We start from the raw sequence: 15,117 nt of genomic DNA on the forward strand, positions 1-15,117 counted from the left end.
AACGGGTTACCTTGCTATTTTCACTGTCTATAACTAAAAATGTTTTTATATTTATTTTATGATTATCTCAAAGTATGATTATTTTTGATATTCTCTTTGCTGCTGGGCGTTCTTGTTCAGTGATCGTAATTTTAGCTAAAAAAAAAATCTGGAAGTCTAGATGTTCGGGTGAGTGTAAAGAGGATTAGAGTAGAGGCTACAAGAAATGAACATATTTGAGAAAGCAAATTGCAAAGGCAAGATGGAATAATCTAAGGAAGGGTGCTTCAGCAAAACAAGAGGATGATATAAATGACTTGGACATAAATGGGTTAGTTAGTAAGTTTGCAGATGACACCAGGATTGCTGTGAGGAAGTCTATTAAAGTATACAGTGGGCTGGCTACAGGGAGAGGTTGGACATACTTGGATTGTTCTACCAGGAATACCCGGAGGTTGAGGGGAGACCTAATGGAAGTATATAAGGTCACTAGATGGGCGTAGACCCGTTGGGTCCAAATCTCTCCTGCGGGCCCAGCAACCCTCCGTGCAACCCCCCCCCCCCCCCCTCCTCACCCAATCCATCCCCCCCACAACCCCCCTTATCCCCTCCCCCTCACCCACTTCATCCCCTCACCCCCCTACTCATCCACTCCATCCCCCCTCAAACCCCTTATCTCCCCCTCCCTCTCCCCCACTCAATCCCCCAACTCCCCTTATCTCCTCACCCACTTCACCCCCCCCTCATCCCATCACCCCCCCCTACTCATCCACTCCATCCCCCCTCAAACCCCTTATCTCCCCCTCCCTCTTCCCCCCCACTCACCATCCCTCTTCCCCCCCCCCTTGCCATTTGCACCATCGCAAAGACTAAAAAAACATAAGTCGGGGAGTATCTGTATTAGATCACGTGGCCAGAAGCGATCTGCGGCCTGCTACGGGTAGTTGCCATTTGCACCATCGCAAAGTCGAAGTGTCATAAGTCTGGGGGCATCTGTATTATATCAATGGGCCCAAACTGCGTGCGCGTGGACCTTCTTCCAATGTGACGTTGAAAACGGAGGCAGGCCCTGCTGACGTGCAGGGCAACTGAAAAATTGATTTATTAAAGGTTAAAGTGGTTTTTAAAGTTTAAAAAGTGAAAAACTTTAAAAATATAGCAAACATTTGAATCCCAGGACAATGGTAAGGTGGGCCTAAAATTGTCGTGCTATCCTGTGCCGTGTTGGCTGTATTTTGAGAACAAATACAACACACAAATATACAAGATGAGTTTTAATAATATACATGTAGATAAGGAATAGAAACATAGAAAATAGGTGCAGGAGTATGCCATTCGGCCCTTCGAGCCTGCACCACCATTCAATATGATCATGGCTGATCATCCAGCTCAGTAACCTGTACCTGCCTTCTCTCCATACCCCCTGATCCCTTTAGCAAAAAGGGCCACATCTAACTCCCTCTTAAATATAGCCAATGAACTGGCCTCAACTACCTTCTGTGGCAGAGAATTCCACAGACTCACCACTCTCTGTGTGAAGAAATGTTTTCTCATCTCGGTCCTAAAAGACTTCCCCCTTATCCTTTAGCTGTGACCCCTGGTTCTGGACTCCCCCAACATCGGGAACAATCTTCCCACATCTAGCCTCTCCAACCCCTTAAGAATTTTATATGTTTCTATAAGATCCCCCCTCAGTCTTCTAAATTCCAGCGAGTACAAGCCTAGTCTATCCAGTCTTTCTTCATATGAAAGTCCCGCCATCCCAGGGATCAATCTAGTGAACCTTCTCTGTACTCCCTCTAAGGCAAGAATGTCTTTCCTCAGATTAGGAGCCCAAAACTGCACACAATACTCCAGGTGCGGTCTCACCAAGGCCCTGTACAACTGCAGTAGAACCTCCCTGCTCCTAAACTCAAATCCTCTTGCTATGAATGCCAACATACCATTCGCTTTCTTCACTGCCTGCTGCACCTGCACGCTTGCTTTCAATGACAGGTGCACCATGACACCCAGGTCACGTTGCATCTCCCCTTCTCCTAATCGTTCACCATTCAGGTAATACTCTGCTTTCCTGTTCTTGCCGCCAAAGTGGATAACCTCACATTTATCCACATTATATTGCATCTGCCATGCATTTGCCCACTCGCCTAATCTATCCAAGTCACTCTGCAGCCTCCTAGCATCCTCCTCGCAGCTAACACTGCCACCCAGCTTCGTGTCATCCGCAAACTTAGAGATGTTGCATTCAATTCCCTTGTCCAAATCATTAATATACACTGTAAATAACTGGGGTCCCAGCTCTGAGCCTTGCGGTACCCCACTAGTCACTGCCTGCCATTCCGAAAAGGACCCGTTTATTCCTACTCTTTGCTTCCTGTCCGCCAACCAATTTTCTATCCACCTCAACACTGAACCCTCAATACCGTGTGCTTTAAGTTTGTACACCAATCTCCTATGTGGGACCTTGTCGAAGGCCTTCTGAAAGTCCAGATGTAACACATCGACTGGTTCTCCCTTATCCACTCTACTAGTTACATCCTCGAAAAATTCTATAAGATTCGTCAGACATGATTTGCCTTTTGTAAATCCATGCTGACTTTGTCCGATGATTTCACCACTTTCCAAATGTGATGCTATCACATCTTTAATAACTGACTCTAGCATTTTCCCCACTACCGATGTTAGGCTAACTGGTCTATAATTCCCCGTTTTCTCTCTCCCTCCCTTTTTAAAAAGTGGTGTTACATTAGCTACCCTCCAGTCCTCAGGAACTACTCCAGAATCTAAGGAGTTTTGAAAAATTATCATTAATGCATCCACTATTTCTGAGGCTACTTCCTTAAGCACTCTGGGATGCAGCCTATCTAGCCCTGGGGATTTATCTGCCTTTAATCCATTTAATTTACCTAACACCACTTCCCGACTAACCCTCAGTTCCTCCATCTCATTAGACCCCCGGTCCCCCGCTATTTCCGGCAGACGGTTTATGTCTTCCTTAGTGAAGACAGAACCAAAGTATTAGTTCAATTGGTCTGCCATCTCCTTGTTCCCTATGATCAATTCACCTGTTTCCGACTGCAAGGGACCTACATTTGTCTTAACTAATCTTTTTCTCTTCACATATCTATAAAAGCTTTTGCAGTCAGTTTTTATGTTCCTTGCCAGTTTTCCCTCATAATCTATTTTCCCTTTCCTAATTAAGCCCTTTGTCCTCCTCTGCTGGACTCTGAATTTCTCCCAGTCCTCTGGTATGCTACTTTTTCTGGCTAATCTGTATGCTTCATCGTTTGTTTTAATACTATCCTTGATTTCCCTTGTTAGCCACGGATGCACTACCTTTCCTGGTTTGTTCTTTTCCAAACTGGGATGAACACTTGTAGTTCATCCATGCGACCTTTAAATGCCTTCCATTGCATGTCCACCGTCAACCCTTTAAGCATCAATTGCCAGTCTATCTTGGACAATTCACGCCTCATACCCTCAAAGTTACCTTTCTTTAAGTTCAGAACACTTGTTTCTGTATTGACTTTGTCACTCTCCATCCTAATGAAGAACTCCACCATATTATGATCACTCTTGCCCAAGGGACCTCGCACAACAAGACTGCTAACTAACCCTTCCTCATTACTCAATACCCAGTCTAGAATGGCCTGCTCTCTCGTTGGTTCCTCGACATGTTGGTTTAGAAAACCATCTCTCAAACATTCCAAGAAATCCTCTTCCTCAGCACCCCTGCCAGTTTGGTTCACCCAATCTATATGTAGATTGAAGTCACCCATTATAACTGCTGCACCTTTGGTGCATGCATTTCTAATTTCCTGCTTGATGCCATCCCCAACCTCACTACTGCTGTTAGGTGGCCTGTACACAACTCCCACTAGCGTTTTCTGCCACTTAGTGTTTTGCAGCTCTACCCATAGCGATTCCACATCCTCCGAGCTAATGTCCTTCCTTTCCATTGCGTTAATCTCCTGTCTAACCAGCAACGCTACCCCACCTCCTTTTCCTTTCTGTCTATCCCGCCTGAATGTAGAATATCCCTGGATGTTGAGCTCCCAGCCCTGGTCACCCTGGAGCCACGTCTCCGTAATCCCAACTACATCATACAGAATACAGAGCCTTTATTTGTCATTCGGTACCGAGGTATCGAGCGAAATTACGTTACCAGCAGTCACACACAAAAAAAGAAACACAAGACACATAACCCCAACACAAACATCCATCACAGTGACTCCAAACACCCCCTCACTGTGATGGAGGCAACAAAACTTCCGCTCTCTTCCCCACGCCCAAGTCCCCGCGGCCGAGCCGCCCCGGGCGCTGAAACATCCCGCGGCCGAGCCGGGTGATGGAAGGCCCCGAGGCCGTACCGTGCGCAGCTAAGTCCCGCGGCCGAGCCGCGCCGGGCGATGGAAGGCCCCGCGGCCGAGCCGCACCAGCGATGTAAAGTCCCGCGGCCGAGCCGCACCAGCGATGTAAAGTCCCGCGGCCGAGCCGCGCGGTGTTAGGTCCCGCGGCCGAGCCGCGCCGGGCGATGGAAGGCCCCGCGGCCGCGCTGTGCCGGGCGATGGAAGGCCCCGCGGCCGAGCCGCACTGGTGATGTAAAGTCCCGCGGCCGAGCCGCGCCGGGCGATGAAAGGCCCCGCGGCCGAGCCGCACCTGGCGCTGAACCGTCCCGCGGCCGTACCGGGCGATGGAAGGCCCCGCGGCCGAGCCGCACCGGGCACTGTTAAGTCCATTAACAACAATTTCCACATTTAATTCATCCACCTTATTCCGAATACTCCTTGCATTGAGACACAAAGCCTTCAGGCTTGTTTTTATAACAGTCTTGCCCCTTATATAATTATGTTGCAAAGTGGTCCTTTTTGATTTTTGCCCGGGATTTGTCTGCCTGCCACTTTTACTTTTCACCTTGCTACCTATTGTTCCTACCCTCACTTTATACCCCTCTGTCTCTCTGCTCTTGTTCCCATCCCCCTGCCATATTAGTTTAAATCCTCCCCGACAGCACTAGCAAACACTCCCCCAAGGACATTGGTTCCATTCCAGCCCAGGTGCAGACCGTCCTGTTTGAACTGGTCCCACCTCCCCCAGAACTGGTTCCAATGTCCTAGAAATTTGAATCCTTCCCCCTTGCACCGTTTTTCTAGCCACGTATTCATCTGTAATATCCTCCTATTTCTACTCTGACTAGCACGTGGCACTGGTAGTAATCCAGAGATTATTACCTTTGAGGTCCTACTTTTAAGTTTATCTCCTAGCTCCCTAAATTCACCTTGTAGGACCTCATCCCATTTTGTACCTATATCATTGGTGCCAATGTGCATCACGACAACTGGAATAGGAGTAAAATTAGGCCCTTTGGCCCATCAAGTCTACTCCGCCATTCAATCATGGCTGATCTATCTCTCTCTCCTAACCCCATTCTCCTGCCTTTCCCCCATAACCTCTGACACCTGAACTGATCAAGAATCTATGGGCACTCGCATGGGCCCTAGCTACGCCTGCCTCTTTGTCGGGTACGTCGAACAATCCCTGTTCCAGACGTACACTGGCCCCATCCCCGAACTCTACCTCCGCTACATCGACGACTGCATTGGTGCTACCTCTTGCACCCATGCAGAACTCACTGACTTCATACACTTCACCTCCAATTTCCATCCTGCCCTTAAATATACCTGGACTATCTCTGACATCTCCCTCCCGTTTCTGGACCTCACCATCTCCATCACAGGAGACAGACTAGTGACGGACATTTACTACAAACCCACCGACTCGCACAGCTATCTGGACTACACTTCTTCCCACCCGGTCCCCTGCAAAAAGTCTATCCCCTACTCCCAATTCCTCCTTCTACGCCGTATCTGCGCCCGGGATGAGCTGTTTCACACTAGGGCTTCCGAGATGTCCTCGTTCTTCAGAAAACGGGGCTTCCCCTCCTCCATTATAGATGAGGCTCTCACTAGGGTCTCTTCCACATCCCGCAGCTCCGCTCTTGCTCCCCCTCCCCACTCGCAACAAGGACAGGATCCCCCTCGTCCTCACCTTCCACCCCACCAGCCAGCGGATCCAACATATCATCCACCAACATTTCCGTCACCTACAACGGGACCCCACCACTGGCCATATCTTCCCATCCCCTCCCCTCTCTGCGTTCCGCAGAGACCGTTCCCTCCGTAACTCCCTGGTCCACTCGTCCCTTCCTACCCAAACCACCCCAACCCCGGGCACTTTCCCCTGCAACCGCACGAGATGCAACACCTGTCCCTTTACCTCCCCCCTCAACTCCATCAAAGGACCCAAACAGTCTTTCCAGGTGAGACAGAGGTTCACCTGCACCTCCTCCAACCTCATCTATTGCATCCGCTGCTCTAGATGTCAACTTATTTATATCGGCAAAACCAAGCGCAGGCTCGGTGATCGCTTCGCTGAACACCTGCACTCGGTCCGCATTAACAAAACTGATCTCCCGGTGGCCTAGCACTTTAACTCCCCCTCCCATTCCCAGTCTGACCTCTCTGTCATGGGCCTCCTCCAGTGCCATAGTGAGGCCCGCCGGAAATTGGAGGAGCAGCACCTCATATTTCGCCTGGGCAGTTTGCAGCCCGGTGGTATGAACGTCGACTTCTCCAACTTCAGATAGCTCCTCTGTCCCTCCCTTCCCCTCCTCCTTCCCAGATCTCCCTCTATCTTCCTGTCTCCACCTATATCCTTCCTTTGTCCCGCCCCCCTGACATCAGTCTGAAGAAGGGTCTCGACCCGAAACGTCACCCATTCCTTCTCTCCCGAGATGCTGCCTGACCTGCTGAGTTACTTCAACATTTTGTGAATAAAAACCTTCGATTTGTACCAGCATCTGCAGGTATCTTCTTATAAAACTCTCGTTTGTTTGTTTGTTTGTTTGTGACTGAACTTCAGCCAAAACTGTACCAGATAGCATGACATTTTAAGGCCCACCTTATTCACTGTCGTCACTTTAATGGTAAAAATGGTAGTTTTATTTAAATTGGTGTTATATTTTTTAAGTTATTCACATTTTAAAGGTTTTAAAAACCCGAAACGTCACCCATTCCTTCTCTCCCGAGATGCTGCCTGACCTGCTGAGTTACTCCAGCATTTTGTGAATAAATCGATTTGTACCAGCATCTGCAGTTATTTTCTTATATATGATCAAAAATCTATCTCTTCCTTAAAAATATCCACTGACTTAACCTCCACAGCCTTCTGTGGCAAAGAATTCCACATATTTGCCACCCTCTGACTAAAGAGTTATGAGAAGTATTGATGAGGTAGACCTCACTCTCTGACTAAAATTTATGAGAGGCATTGATGAGGTAGACAGTCAGAACCATTTTCCAACGATAAAAATGGCAGTTGTAGCCCCAGCTTGCAGTTGCCATGTTATTGCTGTGGTTGGCTCGTCTCTCAGCAGCTAGAACACTGAAGCAGAAGGAAGGGAACTTGGTTCCTGTGCTATAAGGAACAATCCCTCAAACTGAAGAAGGGTCTCGACCCGAAACATCACCCATTCCTTCTCTCCAGCGATGCTGCCTGTCCCGCTGAGTTACTCCAGCTTATTGTGTTTATCCCCCAAACAATGCAGACTGATCAAACTGCAGTGATTGCAATATGCATCTTAAAACTGATGTGCACCAAGGCTGTGATCAGTGTAGGTAGGTCTGATTTATTATATAGACTATATAGGCAGACTATTGCTGATAATTTGGAACATGTCGTTAGCAGATACTTTGTACAAGACATTGCTAACATAGTGAAGCGATTTAATTGACATCTCGTGTCCACTCTTTGCCTGGTGCACTCCTATTATGAGTGAACAGTGAAAGTAAAAGGTTGTCCCAAAATTGACACAACCGGCTCGAATGGCAAGATGGGATACTGTTTCTTTTACTTCTGGTGCTGAGGTGTAGAGATGATCACAATACATCTTGGCTGGTGGCTGAGGATTTGTGTGGAGATAAGAGACCAGATTTTGGGTACTGATCTGCATTTGAAATAAAAGGGCAAAGGAAAGAGTGGAAACAATTGAGACAGCCTGCCAAGTATAGAGCCCATTGAGATGGAAGTTATGCACGGCCATCCCGGGTTATAAATATACAATATGAGAATATAATAAAAGAGTGGAGTAAATGAAAATTAAAAGAAAGAAAATGCAATTAAATGACCCAATTTAAGGGAACAACATACAGGAACAGAAATTGGAGAAATAGAAATACAACCTGCAAGTCTGAAAAATGAAAACTCGGCAGCATCCTGAGTGAAACCACTTCTCCATCTCGAAAAGATCATCTACTTCCTTTATAAGATTGGCAAACCTGTTTCTCCCCTACTTCTGTTTTTCTTAGTTGCAACTCTTAGCAAATTCTTTTAATTTTTGACAAAAGGTAATATGTTTCTTTTCTTCTCACAAAACATGTCACCATTCCTGCTGCATCAAGCCAGTCACCAATGGCTTCCTTACTTAGATTTTGGGCCATTCTCTTTCTTCACCCTCTTCTACCAAACCTATATTGAAGTGCAGAATCTATTGATGATTATTAGGGAACTCTTAATTTTCTCTTCCAAGGAGTTCCCATTGAGAGTGGTGCACAAAACATGCATTCACTCCACGATTATGGAAATGTAGAACTTTAGTTCCTCTAGCCTATTCATTAACATTTGTAATGTTTTAAACAATCGATGCACAAGAGCTTAATTTGTTAGTCTCTGAATTTGAGTGCAATGCTAGCTGATTCTTCATTGCTCCCTTCCCATTACTCTTATGTTTTACTTATACCAGTTGCAAAATTTTCTGTTCTTTTATTTTAGTTATTTATTTGGTTCAATATTAAATTCTGCATTGTTTTTCCTCAATTAATTTCCTGTACACTCACCCCGATTATACAGTTTATAAAACAGCCACAGGGTTGCAATGGTACTTGGTATGTTTACAGTAAACACACTTGCCTCAAAGCATTACACAACTCTGCGACGTTTTGGGTTACACACTCCCTGCCCTTCTTCTGAGGATATGTCCTTGCCTGGATGTGTTCCTGGAGAAAGAGTGAACATGGACAGTCCCTGCTGGCTTACTGGGGGACTTTAGGGCTGAGTGGATGCCACAGGGGTTTGAGTGTATCCTGGACAAGGGTGGTTGTGTTTTAATTTTGGATATATTCCGTTGGAAATATTGTGTATTTGACAAATAAAGCTGAATAAAACCTTTTGTTTTTATATTCCTGTCAACAGTACAAAATCAAAACATTGCCAGAAATGCCAGCAAACGTTGAATATATTCAGCAGCCTTAGGATGCACCTGACAAGTAAAATAAAACAGTTAGTAATTTAGGCTTCCATGAGCTTTAACTATGACTAGGTACTGGTCAGGTTTTTAGATTATTATTCTAAAGATTGGGACGGGTGATCCAATCACACCATGGGAAATGGGAGAATTTAAATTCAGTTAATTTAATAAATCTTTCAGGAATTGTATCCACTGGCATGTTGGTAAAAACTGCCTTGATTCACTAATGTTGACTTGTAAAGGAAATCTGTCTTTACCTAGTCTACCTAATATATGACATACCTCCATGACACACTGGTCAACCTGAGGACTGCCTTCAACACGGACTGGTTCCTCCAAGATGCAGTACAGAAGGCCACAGGAGGTCCTTCTTCCCTGTGGCTATCAAACTATAACACCTCCCTCTTCTGTCATGGGGTAGACTAACCCCCTTCCTCCCCTGCCCCCCTCCCCCTGGTCCCCAATCCTTTCCCCTCATCACTTTAATTTCATGTATTTTGTGTTTTATGACTGTTGGCAGATCAATTTCCCTCCTGGGATAAATAAAATTGTATCGTATCGTATATTGCCTCAGGCCCACTGCAATATGGTTGGCCCTGAATTATGATGGGATTAGTATAGATGCGTGCCTGCTGGTTAGTGTGGATATAGAACAGAGAATGCAGCACAGGAACGAGCCCTGCGGCCCACAATGTTTGTACCGAACATGATGTCAAGAACTGACCTCATCTGCCTGTACATGATCCATATCTCTCTATTCCTTGCACTTCAATTTGCCTATCTAAAAAGCTCTTTAACACCACTATTGTATCAGCCTCCACCACCACCCCAGTCAATGTGCTCCTGGCTCCCACCACTCTGTGTAGCAAAAACCTTGACTCCCCATTAAACTTTCCCCATCTTGCCTTTTTGTTATGCCCTCTAGTGTTGGGCATTTCCACCCTGAGAGAGAGAGAGGTTCTGACAGTACCCTATCTATGCCTCTCCTAATTTTATATACCTTTATCAAGTCTCAAGAAGGATCAGGAGGGGAAAAGGGAATTAAAATTATAAGTGAGTGAAATGTCAGGGTTATGCATACTGAATGAGTGGAGGTATTTTGTGTACGAATTGCCTAGTCCGCAATCGATGCCACCAGAGTCTAAAACCCCAGGACATAGGTTTAAGGTGAGAGGGAGAAAGATTTCAAAGGGACACGAGAGGCAACTTTCTCACTCAGAGGGTGGTGAGTAAATGGAACCAGTTGCCAAATGACGTGGTAGGGTCAAGGACAATCATGACATTCAAGACACTCAGACATGTACACAAAAAGGCATAGGATGCTGCCCGACCTGCTGAGTTACTCCAGCATTTTGTGAATAAATCGATTTGTACCAGCATCTGCAGTTATTTTCTTATACTACTGGTTGCTCCACTGCGATTTCTCTTCGAGGTATGTCCACTTTGAAGAAGTTCTCCTCCTCTCTTCGACGAGAGTTTAGCAACATGCTCTCTCGCTGCTCCCCCTCTGTGATTTCTCCTGCCCTCCTACTCTACGACCACATCTTGACCCAGACTCGCTACCACAGCCACATCTGCTTCCTTGGGACTTGCCTGCGCCTCCATCTTCTGCCTCGTGGTTTCCAGCTCCGTTTCCAGACCTCCCAATTCGGACCCAACCCGGACTACCGTCTCCAACAGACCATCTGCCACTTCTCTGAACAGTTTTCTTTCCGTGCCCTGCGTTGTACCCTGGCTGGGATGCGCAGGCACCAGCAGGCCCTCTCTCTGACTCTCCCACAGCTCCGGGCCTCACTAACCCACACCTGCAACGGGCCCCAACTATACTTCATCCTACGCCGGATCCACGCCCTCAACACTCGATTCTTCACCTACCTGGACTCCACCAAGGCTCGCAAACTCACCCGCCTCCAGACGGATGCCTCCACCGACACTCCTCGGCAGCGACTCGACCGCCCGCAGGCCCGCTACTCCGCACCGCCGGCCGGCACACCACGAGGCAGAGGCTCGCGACGCCATTACTGCCACCAGGTGCAGTACCGCTGCTCACCGCCTCCCCGGGGCCGCCGACTGCCGAGACCTACCTGAGGCCGTCACCACCCACCGCCTCCCCGGGGCCGCCGCCGCCGACCTCCACCACCTCCCCAGGGCCGCTGACTGCCGAGGCCTACCTGAGGCCGTCACCACCGACCTCCGCCGCCTTCCTGGGTCCGCTGCGACCACCGCCGACCTCCACCGCCTCCGCGGGGTCGTTGCCGCCGATGTCCGAGGCCCCCTGAAGCCTCCACCGCCGCTGCCGCCGACCTCCACCGCCTCCCCGGGGCCGCTGCCGCCGACCTCCACCGCCTCCCCGGGGCCGTTGCCGCCGACCTCCACCGCCTCCCCGGGGCCGCTGCCGCCGACCTCCACCGCCGCCCCGGGGCCGTTGCCGCCGACCTCCACCGCCTCCCCGGGGCCGCTGCCGCCGACCTCCACCGCCTCCCCGGGGCCGCTGCCGCCGACCTCCACCGCCGCTGCCGCCGACCTCCACCGCCTCCCCGGGGCCGCTGCCGCCGACCTCCACCGCCTCCCCGGGGCCGCTGCCGCCGACCTCCACCGCCTCCCCGGGGCCGCTGCCGCCGACCTCCACCGCCTCCCCGGGGCCGCTGCCGCCGACCTCCACCGCCTCCCCGGGGCCGCTGCCGCCGACCTCCACCGCCTCCCCGGGGCCGTTGCCGCCGACCTCCACCGCCTCCCCGGGGCCGTTGCCGCCGACCTCCACCGCCTCCCCGGGGCCGCCGATTGCCGAGGCTTACCTGAGGCTGCCGCCGCCGCCGACCTCCACCGCCTCCCCGGGGCCGTTGCCGACGACGAGCGAGGCCTCTGCACCGCCGCTGCCGCCCACGTCCTTCCCGACCCCTTCACCGCTGCCGCCCACGTCCTTCCCGACCCCTTCACCGCCGCCCACGCCCTCCCCGGCCATCCGCTGACCGAGCCCACCGCCACTTACCCGGGCTCCAGGTGCCCGCGGGCCTCCCCCAGCGACCGTGCTGACCCGCGCCGCACCACCGCCCAGCAGCAGGTCACAGCCGTCGCTGTACCCGGCTCCCGGGACCAACAACAGCTCCACCCGGCCCACACACACCGCGCTGGGCCCACAGCCCCCACCAGGCAGAGCCCCTCAGCACTGCTGGGTCCTACTGCCCACCCCCTACTACAGGTAACTGCAGCAGGGGTTCCACTGGGTCTCCCCCTTCCCCCTCCAGCCAGGTGACCCCCAGTACTCCCCACATCGGTCCTCATGCCACCCTCTGCCCAGCTAACCCACCACCACCCCCCCACCATACATCCCCTCCACCTGCCCCCCTGCCTCCATCCGACCCCAACCCCCACCATTGCCGGGTGTTCACCATCCCCCCTGACCTCCCCCTTTCAGACACCGAACGGTCGGTCCTCAGCAGAGACCTTACCTTTGTTCCCCTCCGCCCCCACATCAACGAGTTCCGCGTCCGCCATGACGTGAAGCTCTTCTTCCGCCGCCTCCGACCGTGAGCCTTTTTCCATGGTAAGGAGTCCCGACCCCCCACTGATGACCCCTTCTCCCGTCTCCAATGGACCCCCTCCACCTTGACATCAGCCGCTTCAAATTTTCCACTCCCCTGACTAACTCCAACCTCTCCCCTCCTGAACGTGCAGCCCTCCACTCACTCCGCAACAACCCGGACTTAATAATTAAACCCGCTGACAAGGGAGGGGCTGTGGTAGTATGGCGTGCTGACCTCTACCGCACCGAGGCCAGACGACAACTATCAGACACCTCTTCCTACCTATCCCTGGACCATGACCCCACCGATAAACACCAGACCTTTATCAGCAGCACCATCACCGACCTCATCACCTCCGGCGATCTACCCCTCAGTGCCTCCAATCTCATAGTTCCCCAGCCCCGCACGGCCCGATTCTACCTCCTACCCAAAATCCACAAACACAACTGTCCCGGCAGACCCATTGTCTCTGCCTGCTCATGCCCGACCGAACTTATCTCTACCTACCTCGACTCCATCCTATCCCCCCTGGTTAAATCCCTCCCCACCTACGTCCAAGACACCTCACACGCTCTCCATCTCCTGGATAACTTCCGGTTCCCAGGCCCCCACTCCCTCATTTTCACCATGGATGTCCAGTCACTCTACACCTCCATCCCCCACAAGGATGGTCTCGAAGCCCTCCGTTTCTTCCTCGACCGTAGAACCAGCCAATCCCCATCGACCAACACTCTCCTCCGCCTAGCAGAGCTGGTTCTTACCCTCAACAACTTCTCCTTTGACTCCTCCCACTTCCTCCAAACCAGAGGCGTAGCTATGGGCACTCGCATGGGCCCTAGCTACGCCTGCCTCTTTGTCGGGTACGTCGAACAATCCCTGTTCCAGACGTACACTGGCCCCATCCCCGAACTCTACCTCCGCTACATCGACGACTGCATTGGTGCTACCTCTTGCACCCATGCAGAACTCACTGACTTCATACACTTCACCTCCAATTTCCATCCTGCCCTTAAATATACCTGGACTATCTCTGACATCTCCCTCCCGTTTCTGGACCTCACCATCTCCATCACAGGAGACAGACTAGTGACGGACATTTACTACAAGCCCACCGACTCGCACAGCTATCTGGACTACACTTCTTCCCACCCGGTCCCCTGCAAAAAGTCTATCCCCTACTCCCAATTCCTCCGTCTATGCTGCATCTGCGCCAGGGATGAGGTGTTTCAGACTAGGGCTTCCGAGATGTCCTCGTTCTTCAGAAAACGGGGCTTCCCCTCCTCCATTATAGATGAGGTTCTCACTAGGGTCTCTTCTACATCCCGCAGCTCCGCTCTTGCTCCCCCTCCCCCCACTCGCAACAAGGACAGGATCCCCCTCGTTCTCACCTTCCACCCCACCAGCCAGCGGATCCAACATATCATCCACCAACATTTCCGTCACCTACAACGGGACCCCACCACTGGCCATATCTTCCCATCCCCTCCCTGCGTTCCGCAGAGACCGTTCCCTCCGTAACCCCCTGGTCCACTCGTCCCTCCCTACCCAAACCACCCCAACCCCGGGCACTTTCCTTTGCAACCGCACGAGATGCAACACCTGCCCCTTTACCTCCCCCTCAACTCCATCAAAGGACCCAAACAGTCTTTCCAGGTGAGACAGAGGTTCACCTGCACCTCCTCCAACCTTATCTATTGCATCCGCTGCTCTAGATGTCAACTTATTTATATCGGCGAAACCAAGCGCAGGCTCGGCGATCGCTTCGCTGAACACCTGCGCTCGGTCCGCATTAACGCAACTGATCTCCCGGTGGCCCAGCACTTTAACTCCCCCTTCCATTCCCAGTCTGACCTCTCTGTCATGGGCCTCCTCCAGTGCCATAGTGAGGCCCGCCGGAAATTGGAGGAGCAGCACCTCATATTTCGCCTGGGCAGTTTGCGGCCCGGTGGTATGAACGTCGACTTCTCCAACTTCAGATAGCTCCTCTGTCCCTCCCTTCCCCTCCTCCTTCCCAGATCTCCCTCTATCTTCCTGTCTCCACCTATATCCTTCCTTTGTCCCACCCCCGACATCAGTCTGAAGAAGGGTCTCGACCCGAAACGTCACCCATTCCTTCTCTCCCGAGATGCTGCCTGACCTGCTGAGTTACTCCAGCATTTTGTGAATAAATAGGAATATGTGAGTTGTCAGGACATGGGGCCAGAAACAGGCAAGTGAGACGAGCTAGATTAGGCAATTTGGTCAGCATAGGTGAGTTGTGTAGATGGGCCTGTTTCCATATTGTGACTGGATGACACCATGGGTAACAAA

The sequence above is a fragment of the Rhinoraja longicauda genome, chromosome 11, assembly GCF_053455715.1.
Source record: "Rhinoraja longicauda isolate Sanriku21f chromosome 11, sRhiLon1.1, whole genome shotgun sequence".
NCBI classification, from domain to species: Eukaryota; Metazoa; Chordata; class Chondrichthyes; order Rajiformes; family Arhynchobatidae; genus Rhinoraja; species Rhinoraja longicauda.